This window comes from Miniopterus schreibersii (genome assembly GCF_964146895.1).
Source record: "Miniopterus schreibersii genome assembly, chromosome: 7".
NCBI lineage: Eukaryota > Metazoa > Chordata > Mammalia > Chiroptera > Miniopteridae > Miniopterus > Miniopterus schreibersii.
This window is the reverse complement of record NC_138108.1, coordinates 40,028,997-40,044,345: the sequence shown is the minus strand read 5'-3', so window position 1 is coordinate 40,044,345 and position 15,349 is coordinate 40,028,997. Positions and strand designations below refer to the sequence as shown.

At 35.3% G+C, this 15,349-nt stretch overlaps 1 protein-coding gene across 6 annotated transcripts in view; it reads right to left on the bottom strand.

The window, feature by feature from the left end:
* ATF2 (activating transcription factor 2) overlaps positions 1 to 15,349 on the bottom strand; it is a 70,973-nt gene that overhangs the window by 52,998 nt on the left and 2,626 nt on the right. For all 6 annotated transcript variants that reach the window (XM_081141804.1, XM_081141806.1, XM_081141809.1 and 3 more), the window contains exon 2: positions 7,306 to 7,396. The gene's annotated coding sequence lies outside the window, so the exon portion shown is untranslated. The remainder of the gene's footprint in view (positions 1 to 7,305; positions 7,397 to 15,349) is intronic.

Sequence of the window (15,349 nt, the reverse complement as noted above, 5' to 3'; positions counted from 1 at the left end):
GCCCTGGCTAGGCTGCCTGGTTGGAGTGCCATTCTGTACACCAAAAGGTGTGGGTTTGACTCGGTGATGGCACAAACCTATAGTAGTGGGCTGAATCCCCAGTCTGTATGGGAGGCGATCGATCGATTGATGCGTTTCTCTAACATTGATTTCTTTCTCTCTCCCCTTTCCCCTCGCTCTAAAAATCAATAAAAACTATGGTGAGGATTGGAAAAACAACAAAACCATAGCCAGAGCAATTTCCACTATTAGGTATCCCACATAAATTGATCAATATCATATAGTTACTAAAAAAACCCTCAAAGCCAAAGTTATAAATGGGGCTCAGAAGGTCATTGTTATTTTCTGACAATATGAACTAATTACACTACTGAACTAAGATGTTATAAAGAACTTTAAATTTTCTCTCAGAAAAATATAGAAGAGCAAAAAGGGGGAGGGGGAAAGTCCCCCAAAATACCACTACTCAGAGATAACTACTGCTTAACATTCCAGAGCACATATTCCAGTCTTATAACTGTATGGAGATAAATAATTTTAAAAGCTGTAAAAAAAGTACTATAACTTCCTTTAAAATGCAATTATCTAAGTTCTGGCACATCAATAAATAGTATCATTAAATATTAGATTTTATTTCTAACTTTCTATTTGTGAATATTCATCATCAATGAATATCCTTGAGGACAAATTTTTGTGCAATAATTTCCACAGGATGAACTTCCAGACGTGAAATTGCTGTCAAAGTGAAGGCATATGTGTGTGTGTGTGTGTGTGTATACTTTTTAAATGTTTTTTATTTTTTTCAATTACAATTTACATTCAATATTATTTTGTATTAGTTTCAGGTGTACAGCATAATGGTTAGACAATCGTATACTTTACAAATGTTCCAGTACCCACCTGGCACCACACATAGTTATTACACTACTATTGACTATATTCCCTATGCTGTACTTTATATCCCATGGCTATTTTGTAACTACCAATCTGTACTTCTCAATCCCTTCACCTTTTCCACCCAGTCCCCCTACCGCTTTCCTCTCTGGCAACATCAGTCTGTTCTCTGTATCTATGAGTGTTCCTATTTTGTTTGTTCATTTATATTGTTCTTTAGATTCCACATAAGTGGAATCATATGGCATTTGTCTTTCTCTGACTGACTGACTTACTGCACTTAGCACAATACCCTCCAGGTCCATCCATGCTGTCACAAAGAATAAGATTTAGTTATTTTTAATGGCCGAGTGATATTCATTTTATATATGTACCACAGCTTTATTATCCACTTGTCTACTGATGAGTACTTGGGCTGCTTCCATAGCTTGGCTATTATAAATAATGCTGCAATGAACATAATGGTGCACATAATCTTTCAAATTAGTATTCTGGGTTTTGAAGGCATATTTTTAAGGCTTTTGATTTATATTCCTAAACTGCCCTTGAATATATAATATTGATTTCTACTTTACAAGTAGTGTACAGAAAGGCCTCATTTCTTAACATCCACACCAACAGTAGATATTATTTTTTGACATTTTTGTCAGATTAGTGAAAAAACTAATTTTAAAGTTGCATATCCTGACATACTAATAAGGTTGAACTTCTTCATATATGTAAAATGGTTATCTGTGAAGTGCTTCCTTTGCTGATTCTTAAAAAATGTTAGAACAAAATTCTCTTTCTTGAATATAGATCATAAGCTCTTTCTTATGATATGGACTTCTGATCATGTAGCTCCACACTGTGTTCCTGATCTGGTCCAACTATTCAACTCACAAAAGCAGTCCCAAAGGGTGAAATGACTTACTCAAGTAAAAAATGAAATAAGAACCTTTCAATTGCTAATGCCATGCCTACCAAATGGTATGCCTTGCTCTACTAAGCATATCAACAATTATATCTTGCTATTATTCTATGTCTACCAATTATACCAAAATTTTATGTAAACTACCTTTAAAAAAAATAATACAGAAGGACTCTTTGGGGACTTGTAGAGTTATACAACTAACCCTTTATCAAATAAAATCACACATAATATAAAATGCCAATAAGAAAATAGTAAAGAACACTTTAAGGAAAGGTGAATAGAAGAAAATGGGAGAAATTAACCAGCAAACCATTTCTTATAACTTAAAATTTATATAAAAGTCAAGCCTCGGGGGGGGGGGAAGGGGTGTCTTAATAGGAGGCACCTGAGGTCACTGAGGGGCAGCCCAGTACAGAGTGTTAGAACCTGGCAGGTAAGCAAGGTGTCCATTGGTGAAAAGAGGGGTTGGATCTGAGGGGAGTCTCAGTTGGGTGAGGAAAGTGTATAAGGGGGTACGTATACTGATGTGGGATGTCAATGCCCAAGAAGCATGAAGAGGCATCCACCTGGGGTAAGGAACAGGGTTGGCACCAATCCAGCAAAAGATATCAGGGCCCAAGCAGGAGGATATCTACTTGATAAGGAGGAGAGGGTCTGATGACAACAGGCAATTCATTATACACATCCACAGGAACTGACTGAACAAGTAAATATATCAAGGATGTGGTTGGTAAAGGTAAATTCACACTATGGGTGAAGGTATTATACATAATGAACCATTGTATTAGATGAGATTTGGAGATATTGGTGTGAACTCATGACTTTCTTTTTATTTTTTTAATTGAGCCCACCGGGGATAGTAACCTGGGCATGTGTCCCTAACCAGGAATCGAACTGTGATCTCCTCGTTCATGGGTCGACACTCAATCACTGAGCCATGCCGGCCAGGCATGATCTCCAGTGGGGGCATACAGGAGGTAGCCAAGTGATGATGCTTCTCTCTCATTGATGTTTCTATCTCTCTCTCCCTCTCCCTTCCTCTCTCTGAAATCAGTAAAAACACATTTTAAAAAATGACCTTCAATATAGATATAAAGATACAGAAATATACAGGGTGTCCCAAAAAATATACACACTTTAACAGCTGATAGCTCAATTTTGAAAATGAAATGTATTTTAATAAACACTGCCTTTATAATTATTCAAAATGTGTGTACACATCTTTTGGGACACCCTACAGATGATAATGTGTACATATATGCATACAAATATTCATATATTTCCCTACCTATGCCCACTGAGAGGGCCTGGGAACAATGATACTTAGCACCCAGAATTTGTCTAGATACCATTCTCCACCAAAAGGAACTTGGGCTCCTTGAAAATTTGGTAGATTTCAGGGCTGGGGCAGGGAAAATACAGGATGGGCTTTGAATATCTTGAGCCAGAAAGTAAAGAAGGACTTACATAAGAATGTGGCCAGAAAGTGGCCAAATCTAGGACAATTTGAGAATCAAAATAAATGATGACAGTAATGGCCCATATCATGAATAAAATAGGATTCCATTAATCTATACTGATATAAAAGAATAAACTGAAAGTTTGACACGACAGAATATTTACATCCTCTCAAAGGATCACCCTATAAAATACATTTTAATTACTAAAGGCAAAAGTAATTTATAGTATAAAAATCTGGCAAACGTCACTTTACTCAAGTGATCCAAATTAACACTAGAAATAGGGGAAATCAATACCAAGTACCTTGATAGGATGCAATAATAAGGATATCTTCTTATCACTTCCATGATAGTAATCCAGAGACACATTAACTGAATTTAGTCATGAAGAAGTATTATACAAACCCAAATTGAGGTAAATTCTTCAAAATAACCAGCCTATAATCCCCAAAAGTGTCCAAGTCATCAAAGTCAAGGAAAGACTGAGGAATTGTTTTAGATTAAAAAAGACCAATGACACATAACTAACTGCAATGTGAGATTCTAGCCTGAATCTTTTTGCTAGAACTATAAAAAGACATTATTAGAATAACTGGAAAAATTTATATGGGATGTGCAAATTAGATGATAGTAATATGTTAATATTAATTTCTTGATTTTCATGGTTGTATTGTGGTTTTGTAGGAGACTGACTTATTGTAGAAAACAGATATTTGGGGATGATGGGACATCAGGCTGGCAACTTACTTTTAAAAGATTCTGAACTTAAGAAAATTTTCAAAAAAGAATTTAAAATTAAAAAAATTTAAAATTAAAAAAACCTTACAGTTTATGTTGTATATAAATAACATATGCACTATAATAATTCACATATAACCATGATATAATTAGTATGTAGTTTTTCAGCAGTGGTTATATGAAAGAAATACTACAAAATATATGGATTCTCTAACAATTCTCTGCTTGTTTCTAGTTTATAACTTTCATGTTATGAGATATCAAAGAATAGAAAAACTATGTTCTGTACTGCAAGGTTAATAACAAAGAGAATCATACTACAGAACAATTTCCAAGGGCAATCCTATACATCTGACCCAAGAGCCCCTGACATACCTGGCTCAGGTGAACCAGGGGAGACACCTGACCAAGTTAAGCCAATCATATTACCTCTTCAGGAAATTTGTAAAAGAAAAAAAAAATCAGCCAGAGGTGGGCACCAAAGATTCAAAATCATATTCAGAACTGGTGGATATTTTCTGTCATCTTCATACTGATAAGAAATTGATGAAAGCCAGAATGGAACAGGCACAGAAAGAGAGATGAGAAACCGTACAGCCAAGATGAAGCAACAGTTTCTGAGATGCCTAAATATGCTTACAATTGGGTCATGAGAGGGTCTTCTATATCCTGAGTGTAAGGCTCCTTTTTTTAAAAAACCTGAATTTATCTGATTTTCTATGCCCTAACTAAGACAACTACCTGGCCAACTCTAGAGAGAGGGTATGGGAAGACTACTGAAGGAAGCAATGCCTGAACTTAGTCTTCTCAATGAAAGAGGCATCAGCCAGCTAGAGATGATGTTTTGGGTACAAGAGACACCATGTAGAAAGCACAATAAAGCAGAATATACTGAAGGATCTCTAAGAATTTCTGATGGCTGAAGTGTAAAACAGAGGTTGAAGGGAAGAGAGATGAGGCCAGAGAAGGAAGCACATCTTGAAGGGCCTTTAATGCCCTGGCAAGGAGTTTTGATTCCATCCTTACCTCCCCATCCCACCCCCACTCTGAGGTTATAAACTATGGCCCTGTGCTGAAATGTTGAGCTAGGAAAGTCTTTCACATTTGTAACTGGTTGGGGCAGGGGTTGGGAGAGGGAAGAAGAATAAGCAATTGAGCCCTGGCTTATTAGCTTAGTTGGTTAGAGCATCGTCCTGCTATGCCAAGGTTGCAGGTTGAATCTCAGGTTAGGACATATATAAGAAGCAACCAAATCTATGCATAAATAAGTGTAACAACAAATTGATGTCTCTCTCCCTCTCTCCTCCCAATTTCCTCTCTAAAAATCAGTAAATAGTCCTGGCCAGTGTGACTCACTTGGTTGGGTATGTCCTGTGCACCAGGAGGTTGCCACTTTGCTTCTGTCAAGGGCACATGCCTGGGTTGCCAGCTTGATCCCCGGTGGGGTGCATGCTAGAGGCAGCTAATCGATGTGCTCTTACATCAATGTTTCCCTCTCCCTCTCTTTCCCTTCCTCTCTCTCTAAAAATCAATAAACTATTCTTAAAACAAACAAAAAATCAACACTACTGAGGATTAAAACGAACAAAAAATCAATAAATTAAAAAAACATATACAAGCAACAGAGACCACATGTGGCCCCATAAAGCCTAAAATATTTACTATCTGGCCCTTTAAAGAAAAAGTTTGCTTAACTCTGCTGTAAAAAAATGAACAGATTTTAAGCAGATGAACTAGATAATGAAAGGGACATGTTGGTAAGATCACTACTAGAAGTATGGAGGATTGATTACAGAGGGCAACACTATGCATAAGAAAACCAGTACAGGCTATTGCTTACTAGCCTGAATTCAGAATGATGGCCTGAATTCAAGCATTACCAATCAAAATAAGAGAAAAGGACCTGCTTATGAAAAATGCTCTTAGGATAAAACCTCGTATCCTTAACATTATTTTCAAATCCTTGCAATGGACTGCCTTCTGCCTCCTATCCCAATCTCATGCTACCTCTTCATCTCTTGGATTTAGTCAAGCAGGCTATTAATCAGCTCCCTCTCTCAGTCTCACTTCCCACTATCCATCCCTTTCTTAGTTAACACCGCTCACCTCTGATATCCCTCCACCCACTATCCCCCTAACCTGAAATTCAGATCTCTCATTTACTTAGTCATTCAGTCAATAAATATTCATTGAGTAGGTACAGGTGGGTAGGAATTGTGTTAGACTCCAGAGTACAATGATATAGACACGGTCCCTGGCCTCATGGAATTTACATTTTATGGGAAATAGTTATGACCAAATCAGTAGACTTGAACATTTAGGTTGGACAAGTAGCTCAAAATTATTTAATGTAGGTATTAGTGTGTAAGAAAAAAATTATCAAGTGTTGGAACTCTTTCCTCCTTATACTTGCTGAAAAATTTTAACTTTTTCAAATGCAGATGTACATTTAAATTATTTTCCAAATTTTTGTCAAAATTAGAGTAAATGTACATTTATACCCAGTTTCTCATTTGATATGAATCTCTAGAATCAGATACAATAGCATAGGCCAATTTGCTTGTGTATCTTGGTATATTTGACAAAGTCTCTATCACCAGACCACACTGTTTTGAAAAATTCTGTATTCTGGGCCACATTTATTAAATCAGTATTTTCTTTCTATTTTTAGAAGCTATATCCCTAAACTATAAATGGCTCGAGATCAGAACTCATTGTACTCTGTATCTTTTAACATCAGCATACTGTGGCTGCCACATAGATGTTTAATAAAGGTAAATGTTTGAGTATGTAACTTCCTATCAATGTTTTTGATCAGCATGAAATAATCATGGTATTAAACTTAGTTGATAAAATTCAAGCCAAATACATTTGACATTTTAGTTAGCTGTTAGTTAGCTAACAGCTTTAGAGTGGGTAAAACGTTTTATCCGAAATATTTTTGAAATGTAGAAAATATGTCATGGATTAACTTGTTGCTATCCTTATAAAATCCTAGGAGAATTGGGACTTTCATATTAGGACTCTGTGCTCCCTAGTCAGATAGGTTTAGGAGCCTCTGGGTTAAACAAAATTAAACACTTCAGTGTGCTATTAGTGTGCTACTATGCATAGTAGCTCCTAAAGGACATTTTCAAATTTGCTGAACCTCAGAATTTTTTTACTAGACACTGTTAGCATGGTAGAACACTAGCATTCTGAGGACTACTATCTGGAAACATCTGTTGAATTCAGTAATATTTGAGAGACAATCACAAAATAAAAAGACCACTTTTGCATTAAAAGCTTAAAATCTCTTACCTTTCTAGCTGGTGGGCCATGAGCTTTATTCACTCTGCTCCTAGGACTCCCTCAGTTCTAATCAGGTAAGCAGTGCTTCCCAGGTTTCCTTCTAAGATGAAGAAAAGAGTGAACTCATTACTCTGAGGTCTAAAGAAAATGCCTCATGCAGTTCAACTCCATCCACTATATTTTAAAAATGCATATTTTATTTTATATTTTAAAATGCACGTGAAATTTGCCTCCATTCTATTTAATATAAAAACTAGGGTTCCCTCCAAAGTCTTCAATGCTCCAGGAAGATGTTTATCTTGTAACCTCCTATAACTCCAGGCACACTGCCAATTATCAGAAGTGTAAGTTTCAAGGATGGAAGTATGGCAGTGGAATCTTGGTGAAAGAAGAAAAACGAAGTTTTTTAGCATACTGGAAGGGAAAGGTAGTCATAGACGACAGGTGAAATGGCAGTGCTGAATCTGAGCATCAAAACAGAGTGACGATTAATACTGTTTCTTGTGTCAGTACTACACCACAACATCCATGGGACCAGTTTATGTGCTCCTTATTTGGAAACAGCTTGACTTTTTTATATCTGAATCAGAATTAGGTTCAGCTGTGACTGACAGAAAACTCAAAATAACAATGGCTTAAATGACTCAGAAGTTTATTTCTCTCGTATAAACACAGGCAGTCTAGAACCATGATCATTATGAGCCCAGGCTCTTTCTACTTTGTTGTTTTGCCACCCTTAACATGTGGCATCCCCTTCATGGTTTAAAATAACTGCTCAAGGTGTAGTCATTACATCTGCTGATCAGAAAACAGGAAGAATGGGGAGATAAGCAATAGTCAACCTTTAGGAAGTCTTTTTAGAAATCTCACAGGAAACTTCCATTTATATTCCATAGGCTAGAACTTAAGTCATATGGCCATAGATAGCAGGAAAACTGGGAAATATATTTTTTATTTTGCCATATGCTCAGCTAAAAAGGAAAAAGAAAAGAATGAATATTGGTGGACAATCAGTTGTTTCTGTCATCATCTCATTTTAAAATGTGAGATGGTTGGCAGTCTACTGCCTTAAAAGTCTACTGAAAGGAACTTTCAAAAGCAGAAAGTCCTGCCAAGTGACCAAGGAGCAAGACCAGTGTTCACAAGGACTTCTGTAAGTATGCAAGGCCAATATGTAGGTGACAAAGGGGAAAATAGAAAGACCAGACTACCAATGCCAAAGTAAAGAAAAAACCTATGTAGTTGTACTTTGGGAGGACAAACTCATTTAAGCAGTCCATGAAGTACAGGACCATTATGTAAGTATGGGAGTGCCCAAGGTGAGACTGGGTAAGAGCTGGCAGAAGGCTCGGTTACAAAATGCATTAGGGGAAGGCAGTGAACCCAGAAGCAGGATGTTAAAAGGGAAAGACTTTCTCTCCCATTATTAGGTCATGCATGAACCTCAGAGATTTCCTTGTTGTACAGACAAGGGTTGCACTTTACCTTGAATAAAGTTGGCTGAAATAGCCTTAGTATGTTTAAAACTTTGATGCAAATACCAGAAGCCAGAAAGATTCATTTCAAAGCTGGCAGCCAAAATCTGTTTTATATACAGCCTGTTCCTTAAAGGGAAAGGGATATTCGGCTATACAAACGTAACTTGGGGACTATAAATGAAGCAGCAATTCAAAGAACAAGTGGCTCTGTAGGATAATGTAAAGGTTCCCATCTTCTAGGTCTCTACCCTACCCTAGCTGCTGTATTATGTATTTCTGGTATTTGGATATAACTAACCTATGGGTAAGGGGTAGCATCTCTGGTGAAGGCAAGTATTCTGGAAAAAGGTTGATACTGTGCCAGGAAACAGGGCTCAAAAGGTAGCACGAGAAAGGAATTTTCCTGGACATTGACCCAGATGAGTCTAACATAAAGGCAATCCTGGTTGGAAGAAAGAGCTGGCTTCTGGTCTTGTGGAAGAACTGACACTAGGCAAAAGGGGGACAGTCTCTCAAGGCAGCAGTATTCACACAGCTGTATGTATTACTGAAGGTAACTAAGACTTTCCAAAAGACATCTGAACAAGATAAGTTTTAAGAAAATCAATTTCCATCTCAACTTCCATATGTGTGCTTTCCTAAAAACGATCTGCCTACTTTCCTTAAGTCCTCATTCTTCTACTCTTCAAATGAAACTCATCTCTCTCACCCAGATCAAATCTTATTACAATGCATTGCCCCAGGATGTAAAACCCTCCATGGACCAAAAAAGGGAATAATTTAAAATAAGAGTGTATTAAAGCTTCCATTAATCAAGGTACCATTACATCTCAGACTTGCATTTTTTCCTGTCTTATAAATATTTCTGTTAAAGCAAAGTATGGCTTTAATAATGGTGTTTTGCCCGATGCTTAGGAATGTTTTGAATTCAGATATATTGTATAGTGTAATGACTGGAACAATAAAAACACTTTTATTTAATGATTTCCACTCTCAAAATATTGTCCAAAAGTGCACCATCCTGACAGAGAGCTCCATGAGAACAAAACAAAGAGGAAATCAGTAAAAAACTCTGAAAAGTTTAATTTATATTTGTTGCAGAGATAAGGTGATTAATAAATACTTTAAAATATTAAAATACACTGGATTCAAATAAAATTGTTAGAGGAGTGGAAAGTAAATAAAGCTTCAATAAGAAAAAGGAACAACAGAAGTTTCCAACTGTTAAAGATGAATTAATTCAAGATTTTTTAAGTGAACATATTGAGATTTTACTGTCACGTAATAAAACAAAATATGCTGCTATATCACTTGGCCCTTACTCATCTCCTCCCAGGTCAAAATGTATGCATCTCTTAATAGCCAGCATTCTTTTAGATCTGAAGTTAGGCTCAACCCATTCAAGCCTCAACACAATCTTCTTTGTAGTTTAGCCTTTTTGTGGAAAATCAGCTTTTTATGCCCACCACAGCCATTCTGATTCCTGTCATAACACTGCTTTCCCTGCCCATACAGAGGATTCTTGCCCTTTTTATACTGTGTTACCTTGGGTTGATGCTTGTCACTTACAGAAGGTAAGATGGGTTTTAGGAACTTCACAATGTTTGCAAGAGTGCTATCAACATGGAAAGTCAAGTTTGTTTTCTAAAATGAATGATAGTATCAAATCACCATGGAAATAGGGTATTTATAAAATAGTGGTAGCTAGAAAAGCCAGAAATTATATTTTTTTCAACTTTTTAAATAAAATTTCTTTTCAGGTGCATGAGTGTAGTAGGTAGAATGATCCCTTCCCCCAAAGATGCCCATACCTTAATCCCTGGAACCTGTAAATAGGTTATGTTACATGGCAGGACTTTGAAGCTGTAAAAAGATTACAGATCCTAAAATAAGAAGATTACCTGGGTTATCCAGGGGGCCCAATTTAATTACATGAGCACAGAACTTTCTCCCTCTGGAATCAGAGATTCAGCAGTCACAGCAGCAGTCACAGAGATTAGAAGCATGGGAGAGAGATCTGACCTACCATTACTGGAGAGGGCAGCACTGAAAGCATTTCAGCTTCCAGGAGCAAACATCAGCCCTGGCTGGCAGTCAGCAAGAAAAGAGGGACCTCAGTCCTACAACTGCATTCAGCCAACAATCTGAATGAACCTGGAAGTGAATTCTTCCCCAGAGGCTCCAAAAAAGAAATGTAACTCTGCCAACATATTGATTTTGGCTTTGTAAGACCCTAAGCAGAAGACTCAGCTGAGCCCAGTTGGAAATCTGAACTATAAAAACTGTGAGACAAATCTGTGTTGTTTTAAGATGCAAAGTATGTGGTAATTTGTGATGAAGAATTAGATAATAGAGCAAAAAATGTTAAGATGCCCAGGAGGGTAAGCTTGTGTACCAAGGCGTCAAGGGCATCAGCAGCACCTTATAGACAGAGTTTCCTCTGTGCTACAATTCCCTTATATGTTGGTTGAGCACCACAAAATGCACGAATTAATCCTAGAGTTCACTATGAGGACAGCAAAATGGGCATAATAACAAACTTAAACCTAAGAGTTTGAAAACCTGCAGCTGGAAGGACTTCATTCCCTTTTCAATGTTAAAGTATCTTTATAATTCTATATTAGGAAAAATTTAAATAGCATGATTTCACTACAATCCTCTCCAGTAAGAAACAATATATCAATTTCAGGGTTGTCAAAAAGAATAAATGAAAATATGTGTAAAATACATAGTACAGTGCATGGTACTCATACTGAGGTATCCATTAAGTTTATTAGAAGTTTTACTGTATTTTATTTTGACTTTCAATGTACATTTTCCTAATGCTTAATTAATCTAATCTTATTACCTTCTTTATTTTTAAAGCCAAAAACTGAGAACTACATGTGGTAGTTTAAGATTTAGAAGATTTTTACATTTATCTCTAACCCAATGTTATTTGATACATAACGTTTAGTCCATCAATGTAATGAAATCAAACTCCTCCAATATGAGAAAAGTATAAGCCCAGCTTTAATGAGGAAAGCACTTTTTAATTCTTCCCCACTCACAGCAGACATGACAGATGTCCTTCACACGTATCACAACTCCCACGAGTATACTGAAGTTTTGATGAAATTCCTCAAAGTTGATGGGACATATAAAGAGTATCACAGACTTTTATCAATATTGTATTCATGAAAGTACATAATTAGTATCTGAATAGTGATGTCAGCCCAATATCTCAAAATATTCTTTAATAAAAATCAGTAGTCCAAGTTAAATTTCATTTTTAAAGTGAGTTTTGATTATTCACAGGCCTCTAATCGTTAGGTAATGTAAGGCAAGCAAGTTCTTGTTTTATAGTTTAAAATTACAACAGAACATTAGAAATATGTAAATACAAAGAACATACAGATTAATGTTTATGAATATGAACAGTGCTAATGGAAGTTTTTATTAGTAACATCATTTTAGATTTGGTAATCTTATCTGTTATTTGAAATAATGTCCAATGCATTATTTTTGTTCAAGGTAGGTGTATAAAATGTACTTATCATTGCTTTCTTCTTACTAAAACTTGTCTTTTGTAAAAGTAAAAAGAAAACAAATTCACAGCTCCCCAAATACAACAATTCATAGTCATCATTGCTATTAAGAGTACATAAACAATTTCTCATTATGAAGAATCCACAAATAAGATAGGGTAAGAATTATATACAATTCCTATTACAACACTGCTAAGCTCACCTCTTTCTACTCTCAAAGTATGTCAAAATTCAAGTTAAGTGAAAGAGATGTTACCACAGGAATAATTCTCAAACACCCATATTTCAACAATCATTAACAGCCTTCCTTAAAAATGATAAAAGATACCAGTGACTCTTGACACTGGTTGAGAACAGATGATGTTACGATAGTTAAATAGTTAGTAAAGAATTCAAAAGAACAAACATTGAAAACGTGGTATTTTAATTTAATCATCTCTTCCACTATGGCGGGAAAGAAATTAAAGCTCTCTCTGAAATGTTTATAAGTGGGATTGGTAGAAAAGAAAAAAAATAATACCTGGATTTTATGGAAATCATAACATAACAATTCTAACATCTCAAAATATAGATATGCTATATTGCATGAGCTTTATATAGAAAAAGTCTGACTTGGGGTGAAGGGGCGTATGTGAAACAAAAAATGAGATATCCTCTCACATGGATTTATGAAAATTCTAAGGTGGTAAATTCTACCACAAATTACAAATTCCTAGGGACACTCAACTATATTGTCAAAGCTACCAAACAGACGGTTGATGTACTGTCTTCAAGCTACATCGCTGATACACATGCCTGGAGGGCCTATGACAGATTATTATTACTTCTGAATGAACTTTAACAATAATTACCACAGCACATACTAAGTACTCATTAAGTTCCTGACACTGTTTTAAGCATTGTATATATGTTAATTATTTATTGTTTTTCTTAAAAATAAGGAAACAGATATAGAGAAGTTATATTATTTGCTCAAGGTGACACGGATAATAAATGGTAGACCCATGACAATCTGGCTACTAAAAACTACCCTAAGACACTGATGACATACGTACTATGTACCAGAAAATGATACTGAGGAAACAACTCAATTTGGCTATAACATGCATATTCTTTATTTCAAGGGTTACCTATATGAAAATGTCATTATGAGTTAGTAGTTCATAAATCTATAGTTCAGAAGATAGCTCTTATATTAAAACAAACTAGCATAAAACATCCAACATGTAAACTATGTAAGACTGCATAAAATTTAAGGATTATTGTTATTAGACTGTCAAAAATTTTTGTAGCCTGGCCTATGTGGCTCAGCGGTTGAGCATCGACTTATGATCCAGGAGATAGAGGTTCGACTCCCGGTCAGAACACACGCCCGGGTTGTGGGCTTGATCCTCAGTAGAGGGTGTGCAGGAGGCAGCCGATTAATGATTCTCTCTCTCATCATTGATGTTTCTATCTCTCCCTTCCCCTTCCTCTCTCTGAAATCAATAAAGACATATTTTAAAAAAATTTTTTTGTAATCTTTAAGAGAAACAGTCAGTGAAATGACAGTAAATTTGGAATATATCTGTCCCAGCACATAGATCACTGGTGCACAAATAACTACAGACTGATATGGTCAACTAAATCAAACTGCTAAGTAATGCAACTCATTTCCATCAATCATTCCTAATTAAACAATCCTTTATTAATAAGCACAATTCCACAGTTGGTGAAATTATGACAAAGTTGATGTATTCATATTCTGATGATGTAAATTTGTTCAAATGTTTGGGGAGGCAAAAAACTGGCAACTGTAAAAATATTTATATCCTCTGACCTAGTGATCTCATTTGAGATTAGTATACTATGTAAACAATTCAAAATAAGCAAATGGATATATGCACAGAGATGCTCAATTCAATGTTAAAGTAGGCAAAAACTGAAGACAATTATTTTCCTGCTGGGCACTTAAAATTGAGGACATTTTAATAGTCATTTGGTAAACATCATGTAACCATTAAATATTACACAAAGGTTAGATAACATGGAAGAAATGCTAATGCTATAAAAGTAAAATAAAACAAAATTCTATATTATAATTCTGTAACAATGATAATATATATGCACAAACTAGAAGGCAACAAAAATAATGAAAAAGATTATTTGTTAATAGGGCAAAACTGGAGTTGATTTCTAGTAACACTATTCTAACAAACGTTCAATAAATAAAAAGAAACACACTAGCCCAAAAAGCAGAATTAGAAAAAAATGAAGCTATAAAACTGAAATAGCAAAGGTTCACTTAGGGAAACCAAAGAACATTTAGGGAACATATTTATAAATTTAATTACACATGAAGGAAACCATATATTATCAAAATAGCCAAAATGCACTTGGTATTTTTTCAAATAGTTTTTGCTAATTACAATGATTCCTACCCTGCCTTTCCTGATTAATTTTGAGAGTCTCTCTGGTAATAAGCTACTACTACTGTTGAAAGTGTTTTCTATTCTTTAGGTATTAAGACAGAAAACATGGTTGAGAACCACTATCTTTAAGATACACAATACAGGCATGAGTGAACAGGCCTTGCCCCCAAAACATTCTATTTATTTATGTCCTTTCCTGTTGCAAAAGTTTTTAAACACTTTACTACCAACTGCAAAATGCCAAGAAGGAAAAAAAAAGCATCACTAAATGTACTTAAAAATGTAAATAAAGACACCAGTTTCAAGGTTAAAAAGAATAAGTGAAAATAGTACATAATAAATATATGTATATATAATTATATGATATATATTTATAATATATGTAAAATAATTCAAATTATTGTTGACTTTAAAGATCCACAAACTTCCTTAAATTTCTATGAAACTATACTTTATTCTAACTTTTGACGCTGAGCTTAAGAAACAGAACAGAAGAAATAAAATGTTTTATGGGGTATTCTCCTAGATAGAAATAGGTAAATACTATCACTACTACCTCGTCATTAAAAACATTAAGAGAACATGCAGCATTTTAGCTAAGTTCTTAGCCTGAAATAATAGAGGTGAGTACAGGATA